The sequence below is a fragment of the Heterocephalus glaber genome, unplaced genomic scaffold (genome assembly GCF_053883595.1).
Source record: "Heterocephalus glaber isolate CG9 unplaced genomic scaffold, H.glaber_assembly_v1.0 deba00001532, whole genome shotgun sequence".
Taxonomy (NCBI): Eukaryota; Metazoa; Chordata; class Mammalia; order Rodentia; family Bathyergidae; genus Heterocephalus; species Heterocephalus glaber.
The window spans coordinates 20,537,518-20,555,268 of NW_028258330.1; the positions used below are offsets into that span (position 1 = coordinate 20,537,518).

At 47.2% G+C, this 17,751-nt stretch overlaps 1 protein-coding gene and 1 long non-coding RNA gene across 4 annotated transcripts in view; one reads left to right on the plus strand and one right to left on the minus strand.

The window, feature by feature from the left end:
• Nucleotides 1–4,023, plus strand: part of LOC147824686 (uncharacterized) — a 104,359-nt gene extending 100,336 nt beyond the window's left edge. Inside the window, exon 4 of the long non-coding RNA XR_015441994.1 lies at nt 1,065–4,023. This is a non-coding gene — a long non-coding RNA (uncharacterized LOC147824686). The remainder of the gene's footprint in view (nt 1–1,064) is intronic.
• Nucleotides 1–17,751, minus strand: part of Stk35 (serine/threonine kinase 35) — an 85,658-nt gene that overhangs the window by 36,849 nt on the left and 31,058 nt on the right. Inside the window, exon 4 of one of the 3 annotated variants that reach the window (XM_004840666.3) lies at nt 5,044–9,462. The exons of the other annotated variants lie outside the window; for them this stretch is intronic. The gene's annotated coding sequence lies outside the window, so the exon portion shown is untranslated. Of the gene's footprint in view, nt 1–5,043; nt 9,463–17,751 lie in introns of those variants that run through there. 3 annotated transcript variants of the gene reach the window in all.

The window sequence follows — 17,751 nt, forward strand, 5'->3', positions numbered from 1 at the left end:
CAGGGGACCCAGACCATGGTTATTAAATTCCTCATATTCTGGTCTACCCTCAAGGAACCAGTAGATCAAGCAGGAGCAATTATTTAAGGCTTTTGCAAAAGGAAGAGGATGGGACAGCTAAATCTCACAAAAGGGAATCAGCATCTTAGACCTGCAAAGATGACCTTGGCAGTATCTCTCAAAGTGCCCTCCATTTGTCCCCAAACATTAGTATTGGGAGGTGTTGGTAAGTGTTCATTGTGGAAGCATCAGTGATCCAAGAAGCTTGAGAAATAGCTCTTATTTCAGAACTTCTTGGGCCGGGGATTTAGCTCAGTGGTTCCAGAGCCTGCCTCGAAAGCACAAGGTCCCGAGTTCGATCCCCAGTACCAAAAAAACAAACAAACAGAACTTCTTGGAGACTTGATCATGGAGTGGAGCATTCTGGGAGATAAAAGACACTGAACTTACAGCCCTTGTATTTGAAGAGAATCTCACTAGATGTCTTTCTGCTTTAAAAAGACTCAACAATAGCACTTATGGATAACTTACTGCATTCCAAGTACTGTTACGTAACATATATGCACTATCTCATTAATTCTCAGAAAAATCCATTAAGTGGATACTGGTATTGTTATCATTTTAATAAGGCTTTTTTTTTCCCCCCCTGTACCGGGATTGAACTTGGGACCTTGCGTTTGCAAGGCAGGTGGTGGAACCACTGAGCTAAATCCCTGGCTAAAAAACAATGTCTTTTTTTTTTTTTTTTTTTTTTTTTGGTATCAGAGATCGAACTCAGAACCCTGAGCATGCAAGGCAGGCAGCAAAACCACTGAGCTAAATCCCCAGCCCATCATTTTAAAGATAAGGAAACTGAGGCTCAGGGAGTAACATGCTCAAGGTCACAAGACTCCAAGAAGTAAAAAAGAAGTATTCCAAACTCTTCTTATTCCAGAATCTACAACATTATTAGGCCCAGGAGAGAGCATGTCATATTCCCACAGCTGGCAGGCCACGATGGATCTGGATATGGGTTTCTTGACTTCTCTTCCATTTGCTTTCTTATACTTTGCTGTTGCTTCTAGACTCATGACTGTGTCAGATGGTGGGTATCATCCATCTCCGTACTCTGTACTTTCTCACCTGAAGAAGCAGAACCTCTGGGCGTGATCCTGTTCATCACTAATACACGGATGGCCTCACATTCACCCCTATGTACCTGATATGAGACCAAGTCCCTGAGATGGCCCTATTATAGGCTGCACTGTCCACCATAGGCTCTGCTCACGGAAGCCCTAGACCACTCTAGCATGCGGTTTTACATTGTGAAAGAACAGAATACTATTTTGTGACACTGGTGAAAATTAGATGAAATCCAAATGTCAGTGTCCATAAATGAAGTTCTATTGGCCACAGCTGCTCATTTGTTTGCATACTCTCTATGGCTATTGTGTTCCAGCAGCAGAGCCGAGGAGCTATAATGGACCCCAGGGTCTGTAAAGCCTGAAATATTTACTCTTTGATGCTTGATAGAAAACGTTTGTTGATTCTTCATCCAGATGAAATCAAATTCCAATAATGTAATTATCCATGCCTGATGATTTTCTTCTCCAGTAGCTGCTTTCATCCATGCTTCTCAGAAGCTGTCAGGAATGAAGGGGCCTGACAGCCTCAGGAATGGAGGAAGGTGCAGGCCAGGCAGGGGCAATTGTCCTCTGCCCTGTGGGCCCGCAAGTAAGTTCCCTTCACTTGGCCATGGGGTATGCTCTGATTGAATGGGTTCTTGTCCATCTACTTAGAGCCCTATCTGTATCTACCTCCATCTCTCTGTAGATTATACCCACATGTATATAAATTATATAGGTGTGCATAATATAGAAAACTTTATGCTAGTGATAAATGCTATAAAAATAAAGTATGTGAAAGAGGTAGTGATGGGAGGCATTTCTTCAAAAGGGGCAAGGGAAGGTCTCTCAGGTGCCATGAGCAAAGACCTGTCTGAAGCAGTGAAGTACTGATGCATTCCAGGCAGTGCAAAGGCCCTGGGATGGAACTGTCCTCTGTCCAAGAAAGACAAGATGGCTTGGGGGCAGAGCCAGGGGGTGGGGGTGGGTGCTAGGTGGGAAGTGAGCCTGAGGAGTAAGGAGCGGCAGATGGAGAACAATCACAGGCCAAGGACAGGTGTCTGGATGATACCTTAAGTGCAGTTAAGTCTCCAGAGTGACCTGGGGCACGGTATAATCTGTTCTACAGATTTCAAAGATCTCTGTGGAGACTGAACCATTGGACCTCCTGTGGGTCCTCAGGCAGGGCTTCCCTGAAGCAAAGATCTCTGAACATCAGGTGGTAAGCAGGCTGCCAAAGAGGCTGCAGCCTGGCTGGGGAAGGCAAGGGTCAGGTCAGGCGGAGTGGTGGACTCAGGATGGTCCTTCAGACTTCCCCTCCTCTAGTCTCCTCTTTACCTCCTCTGTCCCTATTTTCTCTGGGCACCATGGCCCCTGCAGTTCACCCTCCTCAGGCCAGCTACCATGCTGATGCACCTGTCAAGTGCCTCTTCTGGGCCAAGTTCCTGGCTGATAGGGAGTAGGTGGCTCAGAGCAGGTATTTATCAAAAAAACCAGGAGCTGGTGCTGGAAGGACAGCCGAAGTGGGCTACATGGGGATTCATGAGAACCATTCCACTGGCATAGTTCAGTGTTCCAGATTATTCCCTTAAGGATCTGGGTGACACACCTCTTGTCCTCACGGATGGAGCCTGACACTCAGCACACAGAGCCATATCCTATGGCAGTTCTACACCACCCAAGCCCAAACTCAACACTGTGAGCTCCTCCAAGCCACTTCACTTTGGAGCCCTGCCCTAATCCCACAGTGCCTGGGACACTGGGGTAGGTGGAAATGCTCCCTGAAGTAGTGCCCACCACTCCATGGACTGGATAGTTATTACTATCGATGAGAAAATTTAGTCAGAAAGGTGACCTACCTCAAGGTTAAAGGCTGGTCAACGGCGGAGGCAGACTGTGTTAATTCTGCTAGGTATAGGCTGTGCTCCTCATACTTACTGGATCAATCATTGACTGAATTTACAATCTAAAACATCAGTGGGCTATTCTCCAATTCACCACTACTTATACAAGAAAGCAGACATCTGTAAGCTGTGACCACTTTACACCCACCAGGCTGGCTAAAAAAAGAATATATGGCAAAAGCACTGTTGGTGGGAATGTACAATGGTGAAAATGTGGCCAAAAAACAAAAAAAGTGACCAAATAACTCAGCAGCCCAGGGAAACTGAAAACACAAAATTTATAGACAAATGTTTGCATCAATATGATTCCTAATAGCTAAGAAGTGAACAGTCCAAATGACCATCAACTGATGGACAAAATGTGATATAGTCATACAGTGGAATATTAAGGGAAAAAAAGGAATGAAAGCTGGGCATTATAGCACACACCTGTAATCTCAGCACTTGGGAGGCTGAGGCAGGAGGATTGCAGCCTGGGCAATATAGTGAGCTCAAGGTCAGCCTGAACTACATAGCAAGACTGCCTCAAAAACATAACTAAATGAAAGAATCCAGCTATAAAAGGCTATATGTTGAATTCCATTTATAGGCAAAGTCCCAAACTGACCAGCCTATAGACATAAAGATCAATGGCTGCAGGGGCAGGTGTATGTGTAAGGTAGTGGGTGGGGAAACTTAGAAGTGTCTGCTAATGGGCATGTGTTTCTAAGGTGACAGAAATGTTCTATAATTAGATCATGGTAATGGCTGCACAACTGATTTGTACATTTCCAGAGTGAATTATCTCAATAAACCTGTTAATCAAAAACAAAACTTGTCTTCTTCAAGCTCTAGGTTACTATCTAAAGTAAGGGCAGCAAGAAGCTTCTTCCCAGCAGCCACTGGACCCCAAACCCCAGGCTGGGAATGTAGCTTGCTCACTCCAGGATTAGGCAGGAAGCCTATCTTATCTTTGCCTCTAGCTAACACATTCCAAAATCCTGACTCCATCCTCCTGTGGTTTGATTTTCCTGGGCTCACAGGTCTCTCCTCAGGAAAGGCCTGGAATGGGGTAGGGGGTACCTCCACATCAAATGTCAACCCTTCTGACAGGTGGGCTTCACCAAAGCTACACAGGGCCGGGAAAGTCAGCCTTAACATTCCCTGGACTCCAGGAGAATCCCAAGCAACTCTTCAGAAAAGGATATCTCAAATTCATTTGCTGGGAGTCTATGATGTGCTGGGCCCAGTATTAGGTTTTTCTTTAGCCTTTGATAACTCTGAAGATAGCTACCATCAACTCTACATTACAAGAGGAAACAATCTGTGACAGTGCTGCCTGCCCCAGCTGGTAAGTGACATAAGTCTGTTCTTCCCAGTCCCCATGTACTCACTCAATTTCCTCATTAGTAGAGGGGCACACATCACAGCTACCAGGCAGTATGGTAGAGGTAAAAGAGGTGGATGGTTCTTAACAAATTCCAGTCCTTTTTCTTCACAGAATGTGACTTTTCTTGGCCCAGGCAGAGGGAGATGGGCTGTGTGCTCTTTTCCCCACTCCCAATCCAATCACTGTGGCCTGGCTATATCAGACCCTTTGCTCTGGGGACATGGACGCTCCCACCTCAGTCCTCAGAGTTGTTCTGCCCATTTTCCAGAAATGGACTCCTACTCTGCTGGTGTGGTGGAGACCTGTCATATCTGTTAAAAATTTCTCAGGGTTGAAACAGGTAGATCTGGGGTTGAAAGGGCCTTGGAGCTGACTGGAGGAGGGGCCGCCCATGGTTGCACGGGCCCTGGAAGAACAGATCTGGCTTAATCTCGATCCTGGATGCCCCCAGGTACTAGTGGCTCAATTTTAGACAGGTGCCCATTTCTTAGATGTAGAATGGGAAGACTGGTTGAGGGCCATAAAGCAATTTCTCAGGCACAAAACACTGAGGCAAAGAACATCCTTTTCCCTCATGAGACCTACCAATGGTGACTGTAAAGACGTGCTGTGAGCTTGGACTGGTTTATCTGCCCTAACAGGTGGCAACAAAATCACAAAACACTCATTTTCAAATCACATATGGCTTCTTCAACCCCATCAAATAACTTTATTCACACAAACGTCCCTTAATTTACAAAGCCTCAGTCATTCATACACATTAGGGGGATCCACAGTGTTCAAGGAACTTAAATATAATGTATCATACCAACCCAAGTAAACCAAGTACAAAAAATATTCTTATAAAGTTGTTCACACATAGGTCCTAGATTACCAGCTTCTGTGCCAAAAAAAAAAAGAAAGAAAGAAAAGAAAAATAGATTAATTAGTATTTGAAACTAACTTTGTGCCTGGCTTAAAACTCTCTCACACCCAAGACTGTCCCAATGAATGTTAAGAAGTCAGTAAAATATCCTCTGCTCTGATGGAAAGACACCTCTGGGCCACAAGATGTCCCTAAATAAGCTCCCTTTCTCCTCTGGCCTCTGGAAAACATGTGTGGGGTCTCCTTCTGATACCCTCTGTAATCCTAGCAGCCCTTGGGCAATCCATGGCAGTGGACTCATTGTGGTGATGGCTGTGGATGCCAATGTTGCTCCTACTGGTTACTCTTTGGGAACATATTTTTAGGCAACAGCCCCCTGCCCTCAAGACAAGGCAAGGCAGGATATGAGATGGACCTGTGCTGATCCGAAGGCCACCATAGCTCAGCATGGGAGGGGACAGAAGCAGTAGCCCTGGGCTTCTGGGGCCCTGGAGAGCCAAGTAGTGAGGCATAGCTGTTCTGAGGTTGCCAGGCCTCAGAGGCACAGTAGCTGTTTGTGTAAAGACTGCCAGGTACCCTCAGGAGGATAACCAATAGACCCATCTGGAGCAAGAGCCACCAGTGCCTCTAGGTGTTAAGAGGAGGGGTGTCTGTAGAAGGGATGGCCAATCAAGCTTGGTGGGCAGGGCTGGAAGGGGCAGCAAGGAGCAAGGCAAGGGCAATTGGGGGCAGCAGCCTGTTTCCAAAAGGTGCCCTGAGGCTAAAACCCAGATGGCCGTCCTTTAAAGTTCTGTCTTCTATAAAGGTAAACAGCCAATAGCTTAAAAATTTCCCACAGCGCCAGCTCTTTTCCTTTTCTTAGAAAAAGATTCAAACAAAAATAATAATCTTATTGCTCCAAACATTGGTTTTTAGGATAGGAGACAAGTGATATGTTAAGGAGCTAAGAATCTTGGAAGGGAATGAGAGATGGGGAATGTCTGGGGCAAGGCCAGAAGGAAGGTGGGCGGTGGTCTTAGCACCACAGGGTCAGGGAGCAGAGGAAGTGAAATAAGGCCTTTGCCCCCACCCTAGGCTTCTGTTTTTATTCCCTTTAGGGGAACCACTGGCAGTGCCCTAAAGGAGGCCAGGCCCTGTCCAGGGTCACCTCTCCACCCAGTGTGGGCCACTTCTCCAGCTGTAAACAGGGTATTTCTTAAGTAAACATTTAGTACACTCCCTCAGAAAGGCAGTCATGGAGGGCAATCCCCTTCAGGGTTGGAGGAAAGAGTTCCGCGACCTGTCCCAAGGCCCAGGGAGAGACCAGGCCAAGGCCTGTATCCTTAGTCCCCAGTGCCCTGAAGGGGGTCAGATGGAGCCAGTCTAGAAGAAGCAGACAGTGGCAACCTCCTGACTAGAGGTAAGAGGCAGAGAGGAGGGGTGCTGGGGAGGAAGAGGCAGACTGCACCTATCTGCAGCAGCTTTTCTGTCCTAGGCTAAAGCTGCTAACTAGAGTGTCCTGGAGTGGGTGGGGGATGTATGCCTGGTTACAGCCCTCAGGAAGCGGGGTGGGGGGGGGCTGAGGGTCATCCTTCCCCTGTGGCTATCTGTGGATGGAGAGGGAGAGTGCAAGTGAGAAGGAAGCCCCACTTCCAGCTGAGCCAGGTGTGGTGGGGGTGGTTGGGGGGACGACAATGGAATAAGGCACTATGATCTGTTCCACTGATTCCTCTCTCTGATGGGGGACACAAGTCCAGACCCATGCGGCCTGAGGACAAGGCAGTCCCTCCAGCAGGACATCCTTTTCATAGACACAAGGAGAAGAAAATGATCAACTGCTGTCACAAGGTTTGCTAACTCCTAGAACTTGTTTAGAACTAAGTCTAACAAACTTAGTGGTGCTGAGATGATGCCCCATAGAGCAGCAGGCAGGCAGACTCAGGTAGGCAGAGGCAGAAAGAGGAAGCAACAGAAAGGGAAGCTGATCCCATCAGGGGAGGGAGGAGAGTGGCTGACCCAAGGATGACCCCTGACCATGGTAGAGCCGGCCTGTGTGCAGAGCCAGGTTCCACCTGGCTGGTTGGGTGCCTGCAATGGACAGAGTAGAGAGAGCAGGAGAGAAGAGGGACTGGCACTTGAGGCTAAAGAGCTGCCCTCGTTTGAGCTAGGCAAGAGGTCCTGCTACCCAGCAGGAGCAGGCTGGGAGTGCCAGAGGGTAAGAGCACAGGGAAGAGACTCCCCTTATCAGGCTGCCCACCAAGACCTGCAGGATGTACCAAAGGAAGCACTACAGCCTCAAGACCTTATTCAGACAGAGCTCAGAGACTTGGCAGAGCAGGAGAAATTGAGAGACAAAAAGCAGGTGACTTGTTAGGCCCGAGCCCTCACCAAGGATTCTAGAGTATTGGGGGCACCAAATTTGGAGACTGTTTTTCCCATATGCTCAGTACACAGACAGCTGCCCCAAGGGAGGACAGGGTTGTGGGGTCAAACAGGAACACACACTACAATTAAGGAACACTGCTGCCCCAACCCTCCAAGCTGCAACTCAGAGTACACTCAGGAGGCTTCCTGGGAAGTCAGGGAGGAGGCAAGAGACAGGCCATCATGGTTTATCAGCCTAGGGAGGGAAGGGCTGTTACCACCTGCAGCCTGTTGGGCCCTGTGGACAGGCGTCAGCCATCTGCCCAGGTAAAGGGAAGAGCCTTGCTGCCTAGGGCCTGAGAAGGCTGGAGTGGGAATGGACAAATAGGGTGTGATGTTGGGTTGGTCTCTCCCACACACACTCCCAGAACTACAGGACTGCTACTTGAGAAGATCTCCTCCTTTGGTCACACACTAACCGAAATACCCTCCAACCACATCCCCATCAAAACAAAGAACAAAAACGAACACAAACCATTCCTTTCCCTTCCTTAATGCCCTCATTCCACTTAGCCAGAACAGGGTAAAAAACCTGGAAAAAGTCTAGAGCACCCAGGTGCACATCCAGATAGAAGGTAACGCAGCAGCCAAGAAGGCTACAATAGCGTTGTCAGTGGAAGGGTGGCTGCAAACAGAGATAGCGGCAGTGGGGTTGCAGGGGTCATGGACAAGATGCTTTAAAGTGGCAAGGACCCAAAAAGGTCCTTAACAGCCTCCAGGACTCTGTGGGCCTGACCCATCCTGCTTGGGGCAGGTCCTTCTCTTCCCATTAGATACATTGATGTTGTGAGTGGGCACCTGGGGTAAGGGAGATGGCGCTTGATAGTGTCTGTTACTGGATGTGACACTGTGGACCCTGCACACAGGGTATAACTTTCACTGCGAGGAGAAGACGGCAGCAGCCAGTTCAGGAAAAGGGTCATCTGAGGGCACACTGGGAAGACGATGGTCCAGGAAGCAGGAGGTGAGGGTGCCTCCCTCACAGTGGTGCTGGTGCCCAAGAAGACCCTGTGTAACCTAGGCAGAGGTTTGGCACAATAGTCCTCATGGAAGGCCTGAGGAGCTGGGGTGGGGGATGGTCATGCTCTACCTCCCCCCTCAGGCTCGAAGTTACAGAGGGCAAAAGAGGGGACCAATTTCCATCACTGTGAGTCCTGCTGTGGCCTGGGGCCGCCAGCAGCTTCAAGAGAACCAAACTGGCATTTCTGCCTCCTTCTGGGATCCTCCTGGCTAAACCCTGGTTGTCTTCTTCCTGGTGGTTCTATGCCTCTGATGCTGTCCGAGGCCCAAGAGGCAGCCAGGACCAGCCCACCAAGGAGTCCAGCAATTCCCACATGGTTTAGGGAGGTGGCCCTTATGTCTTCAAGTCCCATTCCAGGAGAAACCCCAAAATTCTTTCTGGGGTAACAGGTCTTCTCTGGGAAGTGAGACGCTATAAGCAGAACTAAAAGACGTGTAAAGGAAGGAAGACAGGGAAAATGAAGTACAAAACCAAAATTGCTCCCTAACCCCTTGTAAAAATCAACAGAGAAATTAACACATATGCTTTGTCCACACTGAATTTTTTAAAAGAAATGCTGCCTGTTAAGAGCATAGCTTTCTGTTCTTCGGAAGTCTGGATGGTTTAAATTAAAAAAGAAAAAGAAAAAAAGGGCAAAACTAAAAAGTGAGTTGGGAGTGGGGAGTAGAGGAACCAAACAAAAGCTTCACATTGCCGGAGATCCAGCTGTCGGGAGATCGCCAACCAGTCAGGCCACCACCTGTACCTCTGCCGTCCTTTGTGAGACATGATGAGACTGTGGGTCCCGAGGGATCAACCTGGAAGACAGAAGGCACACGAGGAGTGGACACTGATCAGTGGGTTAGGGGTGAAGCCCTCAACCCAAACTGACTCGGAAGCACTGAGTATGCCGGTGGTGGGCAGGCGGGTGGCGGGGGGTTCCCTAAATACACATTTCATATGGAGTAAATCAAATGCCACTAAAAGTACCCTGGCTACAGACACATGCTGAAGTGTCCAAGGTCAGGGTGACTAAGGGAAGAGGGAACTCAGGCTCCAGCTACCAATCTGATCACAAATCTCAGGCATGCCTCATTCCTATCCCACCATCCCTGTACCCTTAGCAGAGAGGCCCCACAGGACCCATTCTGGCCCATCCATCCCTGAGGATCCTGACAGCCTTGGTAAGCTCAGCTTTTCTTGCTGCTTGCTCTCCAACCTTCCTTCTCAAGCTTTCCTATCTTTAGAGGTGAGAAGACTGAAGACCAGCCTCCAAGAACTTTAAGCTGCCTGTTAAGGTCCTAAGGGGAAAAGGGTCCCAGTCCCAAGCCCAGAAGTGGACTCAGCCAGGACTTCCCTGCTCTGCCTACTCCTGGGGTTAACGGCAAGGGTGCTAGAGCCAGAACTGTGGCTCAGAAAACAGGCTTTGCCACTCGACACTGGGCAGATTTGACTTCTCTGTTCCTTGGTCTCATCACCTGTACCAATGTCACAGGTTATTGGGAAGATTACATGGACTAATACAGTCAAGCATGGGTAATGACCTGGACATGCTATGAAAAAAGCATTGTTGGAAGTTCACAGCATATGGTAACACAAACTAAGATAGCTATGATGCCAATGGGAGATATGATCTTTTTTTTTTTGGTACCGGGGATTGAACTCTGGACCTTGAGCTTGCGACACAGGTGCAGCACCACTGAGCTAAATCCCTGGCAATGGGGAATATGATCTTAAGGGAGTGCTGTTGTTGACCAATTGTCATGCAGCACACAACTGTACCTAAGACACTTAAAAGAGTGCCGGACTTTGTTGGCTGTTATTTGGCATCACTGTGGTGCCAGGAACGGAGTAATGCACAAGAAGTTAGGGGCAGGAACTTATTCTAGCAGAAACCTAGAACACAAAAGCAGAGATTAGTCTTGGGCTGGCCCCACACTCAAACTAATCAGAGCTAAGTATAGCCTTGACCCAGGTAGGACTGGCCACTAGGGGAGCAGTGCCCCATCCTCCCTGTACATCACTGAAGAGATTCTGAAGTGCTCAGTTTCACCTGAATGATTTTTCCTGTGAGCTTACAACCCCTAGAGAAGCCCCTGGCCCACTCTCTGAGAAGTGTGCCCTCCCAGCCCCATGCCTTCTCCACTGTAACTTGTGCCTGTGCAGTCTGGTAACACTGGCCCAGTGTCTTCATCTCTTAGAGGCAGCATCTGACTTGTCCACAGAAGAGGTGGCGGGATTATGTAATACTGGACAATTTACATTCTGTCAGCTTCAGTCTCTTCCTTTGAAACTTGGGCCCCCCCCCCTTTTTTTTGGTACCGGGGATCAAACTCGGGTCCTTGCGCTTGCACAGCAGGTGGTGAAACCACTGAGCTAAATCACCAGCTGGGGGGCCCTTTTTGAGAACTGAGTAGAATGACAGCTGGTACTTAGACTGCAATAGGTACTGACACATTTGATGAACCCACCCCTTCTTGGCCATTGTCACTAGTTGGACACTGAGCATGGTGGACTTAAAGGGGGCACAGCCCTCAGCCATTTAGCCATCAAAACTGCTTGCGGCTGGGTATGGGCTCCATGGGAAAGATACTCTAAACCCCCAATGCCACTGGCCACGCCTACAAAAGCCTTCAGGAAAGCAGTCTGGCAATATGCTTTCAGGGCTTTAGAGGTGATTATACCTGGAGCTCTCCAATTCCACTCCTGGAAGTCTATCCCCAGTGATAACACCAACTATGGGAAGGACTTTGTAGATAAAGATGTTCATTGCCTTCTTAAATTATGAGGCAGTAACTTGCAGGTCCCAAAATATAGAATGATAAACAAATGATCCTGCAACTCAATGATATCCCACAGAGGAAATGAGATAGCTGTGTGGTGTTCTGAACACTATATCACAAGTCCTTCTCTGGGTTAAATGGAAAAGAGTAAGATACAAGTTGTGTGGCCTAAAGTATGCACATGGTTTGTCCCCCAGCTCATGCTGGAGTTTAAACCCTGCTCTGAAGTAACAGGGAATAACACTTAATCTCTAATCTGACTAGAGTGTTTAGACTGGTGGGGCTTTTGGGAAGAGATTACGATCAGGTAAGGAAGGCCATGAGGGTGAACTCCCATGACTGAATATTGGCCGCTTTCTAAGAGGAAGAGAAACACTCATGCTCCCTGTCTTTTGCCATGTGATGCCCTATACTGCCTTGAAATTCTGTCAGCTTGGCAGCCATCACCAGATGTGGGCCTTTTACCTGGGACCAGAACCATAAGCCAAAATAAAGCTCTTTTCTTCATAACTTACCCAGTTTGTGGTGATGTGTTATTAGCAACAGAATATAAACTAGGATACTGTGACTATGTAAAGCAGCCCCACCACACACACAGCACTGTAGGAAAATCTGGCAAGAAATACATTGAAATTTCCCCATTTTTGTCTTTTAATACTGAACACACATTGCATTGTTATCTTTGACTGTTTGATGGGAAAAATAGTACACTTTAATGAACAAGAAAACTGGGCACTCCAACAAAAAGGTTCAGATGTGGGCTCCTGTCTGGGGTCTTCCATACTGTGGGCAGTGGAGAATTCTCTACATTTGACAAATGAGAGGCTAGATATGTGATTCCTGCCCCACTGACCTTCGGAAGGGGACCTAGTGTCTTTATTTGGAGTGGAGGTAGCTGACACATGCACCTGAAAAGTATATGTTTTGGAAAGAACACACATTTCTCAGGTCCAACCTTTCACTCTGCTGCTTCTGCTCTCCTTGCTAATTTCCCTCAACAAAACCCACTATGAGTTTTGATCCCAATTTTTGACACAGGGGAAGAATCACTATAAACACAGTCCCTGAAGACCAAGGCAGCCATCCCAAACTCCAAATTTAGCTCGCCTTCTGCTTTCTCTCTCCATACTTACAGCAGATGAAGACTAAGAATATAGGGAGGAGTTGGGCGTGGTGGCATAAGCCTGTAACCCCACCACTCGGGATGTGGAGGCAGGAGGATCACCTCAAGTTGGACGCTAGCCTGGGCTATATAGTGAGTTCAGGGCTAGCCTGAACTTCAAAGGGAGACCCTGCCTCAAAAAACAAAACAAAACAAATAAAAAGAATACAGGGAGGAGGTGTTTAGGGGTATTCTCACCATCTAAGCATTAAGACCTTTTGAAGTAAGACAGAAGTGCAGGAAACTGTCTGGTCTCTCAGATATCTGCTAAGATGTTATCAACATCCCATTCTTCCCTCTCAGGAAAGACTCAAGCTTCCAACAGCTTCCTCAAAAGGATGACCATCAGGGCCAGGGATTTAGCTCAGTGGAGCTGCGCCTGCCTGGCAAGTGCAAGGTTCTGAGTTCGATCCTCAGTACCAAAAAACAAACAAACAAAAAAGGATGACCATTAGCAGGAAGATGATGACACATGGCAGCTAAAAAGCACAGATTCAGAATCCATGGGTTCCTTTTTACATAATAAACTAGTGAGTGGGACAGGATGTGCCTGCAGAAGGCCAGGCCCACTCCAAAGCCCCAGAGACATCAGCTTGCAACATGACTGTGATCACCAGGTCTTCTGCTAGGAGGTGAAGCTGACATTTTCAATACCTCTCCCCTCTCTCCAGGTTGGCGCTGGCCCTAGCCTCCTGGTAAAAGGCATCAGGACAGCTGCAGATCTGAGTTTGGCTCTCCTTTTGGGTAGGGAAAAGGAAAATACGAGAACTCTCTAATATGGAGAGGACCTTGGGTTCCTCTCCTGTCTCCCATTGGAGAGGGCTCACTGTCCCCAGGGGCCCACAGCACAGCAAGTTCACTGCATGCAGATGGCAGAGGCCCTTTCTACTGCTTGAACAGAAGTGACAAGAACCCCAGGGCTCTGTCTTAATACAGCCTACCCTGCTGTGCACTTGATGGTACCAACAGTCTTGGCCCCAGCCTTAGTGGCCTCTCCCTCACTCTAAGAGATGCCCAATCTCAGCTCCCTGGCTGCCCAGGCCACAGGGCTTGCCTTGTCCCATCAGTGGAGCCATACTGTTGACCAGAGCGCTTCAGGAAGGCAAACCACACTGGTTGAGCATAATGCAAAATACTGCTGTGATACGCCCGAAAGTGCTATCTGTAGTTTACTCTGCGATTATTGTGAGGATGGTTTTGGCCAGTTTTACCAAGGGAAAAGGCCCAGAGAGCTGTAGCAACTTGGCTCACCTAACAGATCTGGTGAGCAGTAGGCCCAGCACTGAATCACACTTCTCCAGCTTTGCTGGTCAAAGCCTTTCCACCAGGGCAGGTTTCCCTGTGTGCTTCAGAGCCAGGACAGCCATAGGCTCAGACAGCTGGCATGGTCTTGGAGCAGGTGACATGGAAGGTTTGTTGGCAAACCTTTACCTTTCTTATTTCAGCTCTTGGATTAGGTTCCCACAGCCCACCCCACTTTATTTCTTAACTCTTGACATTGTAAACACATACTGAGCACTCCACATGAACCAGCAAGTTCTTAAAGGCTTTATGGTAGCAGCCTCCTACACGGCATTCTCATCACTGTGTCCCAAAAGGCACCAAGTAGTTTATATCTTCTGCTTCATTTTATCCAGCAACCCTGAGAAGTAGGAGCCAATGTCAGCCCAGTCCTAAAGAGCTAAGGAAAGTGGAGTTCAGAAAAGGGCCACACAATGAGAAAGTGATAGAGAAAAAGGTTTAAACCCAGACTGGGCTCACTTTCAAGCCCCTGCTTTTAACATGTGACTTTGTAACACAAAATCCCTTCCTAGAGAGACAAGAAGAGCTTAAAGCCCATTTAATCCCTGCGTTTATAAATAGATTCACTCAGAAAAGGGCTCATGGAAGGCTTAGCTTTGGTGCTCCTGCACAGGTCTGGGTCCCAGGGAACTATGGAGGATAAGGTGCCAACCAGACAGTGAGCAGAATTCCAGCAAGCTCTTCTGCCAGCCGAATGGCTGCCTGGTCTGTCTAGGGTCTGGGGAACCAAACTGTTTCCAACTGGGTCACTGGCAGCTTGGGAGCTGGGGAGAGCTGAGGTGAGCAGCTGACAGGAGGATGGGCTCACGCTCACCCCCTTCCCCCTTCTCACCTTGCACACTTGGAACATCTTGGTGAATAAGGAATTATCCATTACTCTGAAAGTTCAGCTCCTCTATTTTGTTGATGTCAAAGAGTCATTTAACTAGATGATAACCAGGGTTTCAAACCATATTGCCTTATGAAGAGAATGAGTCTGTTAACCACAGTATTTAAATATCTCTGGAGACACAACTATGTTTGAAATGAGGCATCCTCATATTGTACAGCACTATAGGGAGCACAGGCCGACAGCAGACATCAGAGGGTTCAAGTCTAAGCTCTGCCATTCACTGGCCACTTCCATAACCTGAGTCTTCTACTAGAAAATGTGGTGGTGCCACTTATTGTTAGGGTTTGGTATGGAAGTGAGAACTCAAGTGAATTACCTGTAAGGACACCATGTTTGGAGTGGAACACTCATTTGATCTCCTTTGCTGTTATCCATGTTAATGGATAACATGTCATTTTGGTTCGTAGGGTGCCACAAACTGGATGACCTATATATAACTTATCTTAAATCAAAGTTTAATTCACAAGGTCTCTGTCTGATATCCTCAGTGTGGAAGTGAGAGAATAAAGGCAGTGAAGGGGGCAATGGAAGGTAGCTCTCTGATCTCCGTTTGGAGGGATGTAAACCTCTGCTATCCACTGTGCTATGGCCCTCAGGACAGCCAGATGGTGTCAGAAGGATTCTCAGATCCTTCTGCTCTCCTCGCACCTAAAGATGAACTTTTTAAGCCCTGGTGAAGGAACTCAGGGATGTAGAAATCTGAAATACAACCTGGATGTTTGCAAGGATCCACAGTGAACCTTCAAGTTATGACCAGCCAAGTTGTAATGGACAACTTGGGTTACAATCAGAATTTTAGTTTTAAATTACGACCAAAATCTTGAGTTACGACCCAAATGCCTCTCTCCTGTGTGGGGTTAACTGAGAAATCCTGGGCCAATACCTCTCTAAGGACACTGAGATCTGCTTAGGAGAAAATATAGCCTAAAATTATACAAGAGAGAGACTTTGAAGGTTGTGTAGAGGAGCCTGAGCCTTTAATTGAGCCTGTGTTTGATGGCACTGTCACTATAGCAAAGCCCACAGGCTTGCAGGCAGACAGTAATGATGTTGAGGAACCGGTGGAGGAACACTCAGAGGAACTCTACAGAGGAACTTCAGCAACTTCTGGCTGAGCAACAGAGAATGGCAGCTAAGGAGTGAGCTTTTTGAAGAGGAGGGGGAGTATCAACAATCACTGCAGCAAAGGTCTTCTGAAATAAAGGAAATCTTGAAAAAATGGACAGAGCTACAAACATTTGTAGAGAAGACCAATCCTGACAGAAAAAAAGCTAATTGTTGCATTCACTTGCTTAATGATGTCATGTCATACTATAGAACAGTGTTAAAGAAAAGACAGAAACAGACAACCTTAGACCAGTTTTTAGTTCTGAAAAGGTTGAGATCTAGTAAGCCAGAAGCAGGTTCTAGTGGACTACTGACTCTCCCAAGGTGAGAAAGAACACCAGAGAGCCAGATTCGGGATGTTCTTATGGAAGGGGACTCTCCTTCCAAACAATAACCACCTTCCATTTCATCCTCCCTTCCTGCAAGCCAAAGATGTGTTGACTTGAATGGTGAATACAGAATGAAATTGTTTCTGGTAAACTATGTACATTTTGTAAGTTTTTGGTGAATACACTAGGAAAATTATTGGTGTTTCTGGTAAATTACACACATTATATAACCCCTTTTTATTATGAAAAGGTTAATTAAGGGGTGTGTCAAGAGGTTTGGAATGCATTATGAGTAGTATTTCCATTATTTCTTATAGAAAAAAGTCTTGACTTACAACTAACTTGAGTTACAACCAGTCTTCATGAATGAATTGAGTTCTTAAGTCAAGGATTCACTATTTTTTTTGCCTGGGAAGTGTGACAGCTACCCATAAAAAGGGCTCGCATACCAGTCTGCGGGCTTGAGTGACACAGCACTTGAGTAAATCCCACTTGCTGACAAGGAGGACAGGCACATCAAGCACCAAGATGCCAGGTGGACACTTGTGTACACTTCCCTTCTGTTCTACACATGCATATCCATGAAAAAGTTCTCTCTGCAGATGGGGAACTTCAGTCTTGGAGGTTACTAGCAAGTCACAAAAGGCTCGTAAGTAATTAGCCAAGTAAATGATAAGTGGCTGACTGGGACTCCAACCTAAAGCTGGTCTTCTGTAGCCCACCCTGCCTCTTTTCTATTTTATGCAGGAGAGAAAGACATCTAGCTGGCACACTGGCACACTCACAGATGAAGATGCAGTATGAAATCAATGAGTGGGATCACTGGGTGGGGAGCCAAGAACTCACTCCTACCTAAGTTCTCCCACACTCTTGCATGGTGGTTTTGTCACTTCAGCTACCTGGGCAATGCTAGACACCATGCATGGATTAATCTGCAAAGCCTCTTTTGTCTAGACAAATATCCATGTAGGAGTTATCTCCATGTTATAGATGAGTAAACTGAGGTGTGGGTTATTAATTTTTAGCATATCATATTGTGGAGCAGGTAGGTTATCAGAGGCAAGGTCATCTGTCAAAGTCACAAAGGGCAGCCCTCTCTTTCTAAGTAGGATTAAGCTTCTGGCTCATATTTAGACATAACACAGAAGTTGTGGAGGTACAATGGCCAGGGAGCCAAACTTTCAGATGGAGTGTTTCCAAGGCTGAGCTAGCAACTGTGGTGCTTAAAGTTGGATAGAGCCAGGGGTAACTGTGCTGTGAGCAGCCCATGGTACAGCACCCAGGTGTCCTGTAGTCAGGGTTAAAGATGAAGGGCAGAGATAGTGAGAGGAAGAATGCTGTCTTAGGCTTCAGGTCTACAGAAAGCCCTGGTGTCAGGGAAAAGGGAACAAGAGGCTAGTGAGTATAAAAACAGTGGGAACTTCATAGCGGTCTATGACAACTTGTCTATGACAAATTGGAAAACAAAAGGCTTGTGCCTTATGGTCTCTGAGCCCTGACCAGGAGGTCAAAACAAGACAGCTCATACACAG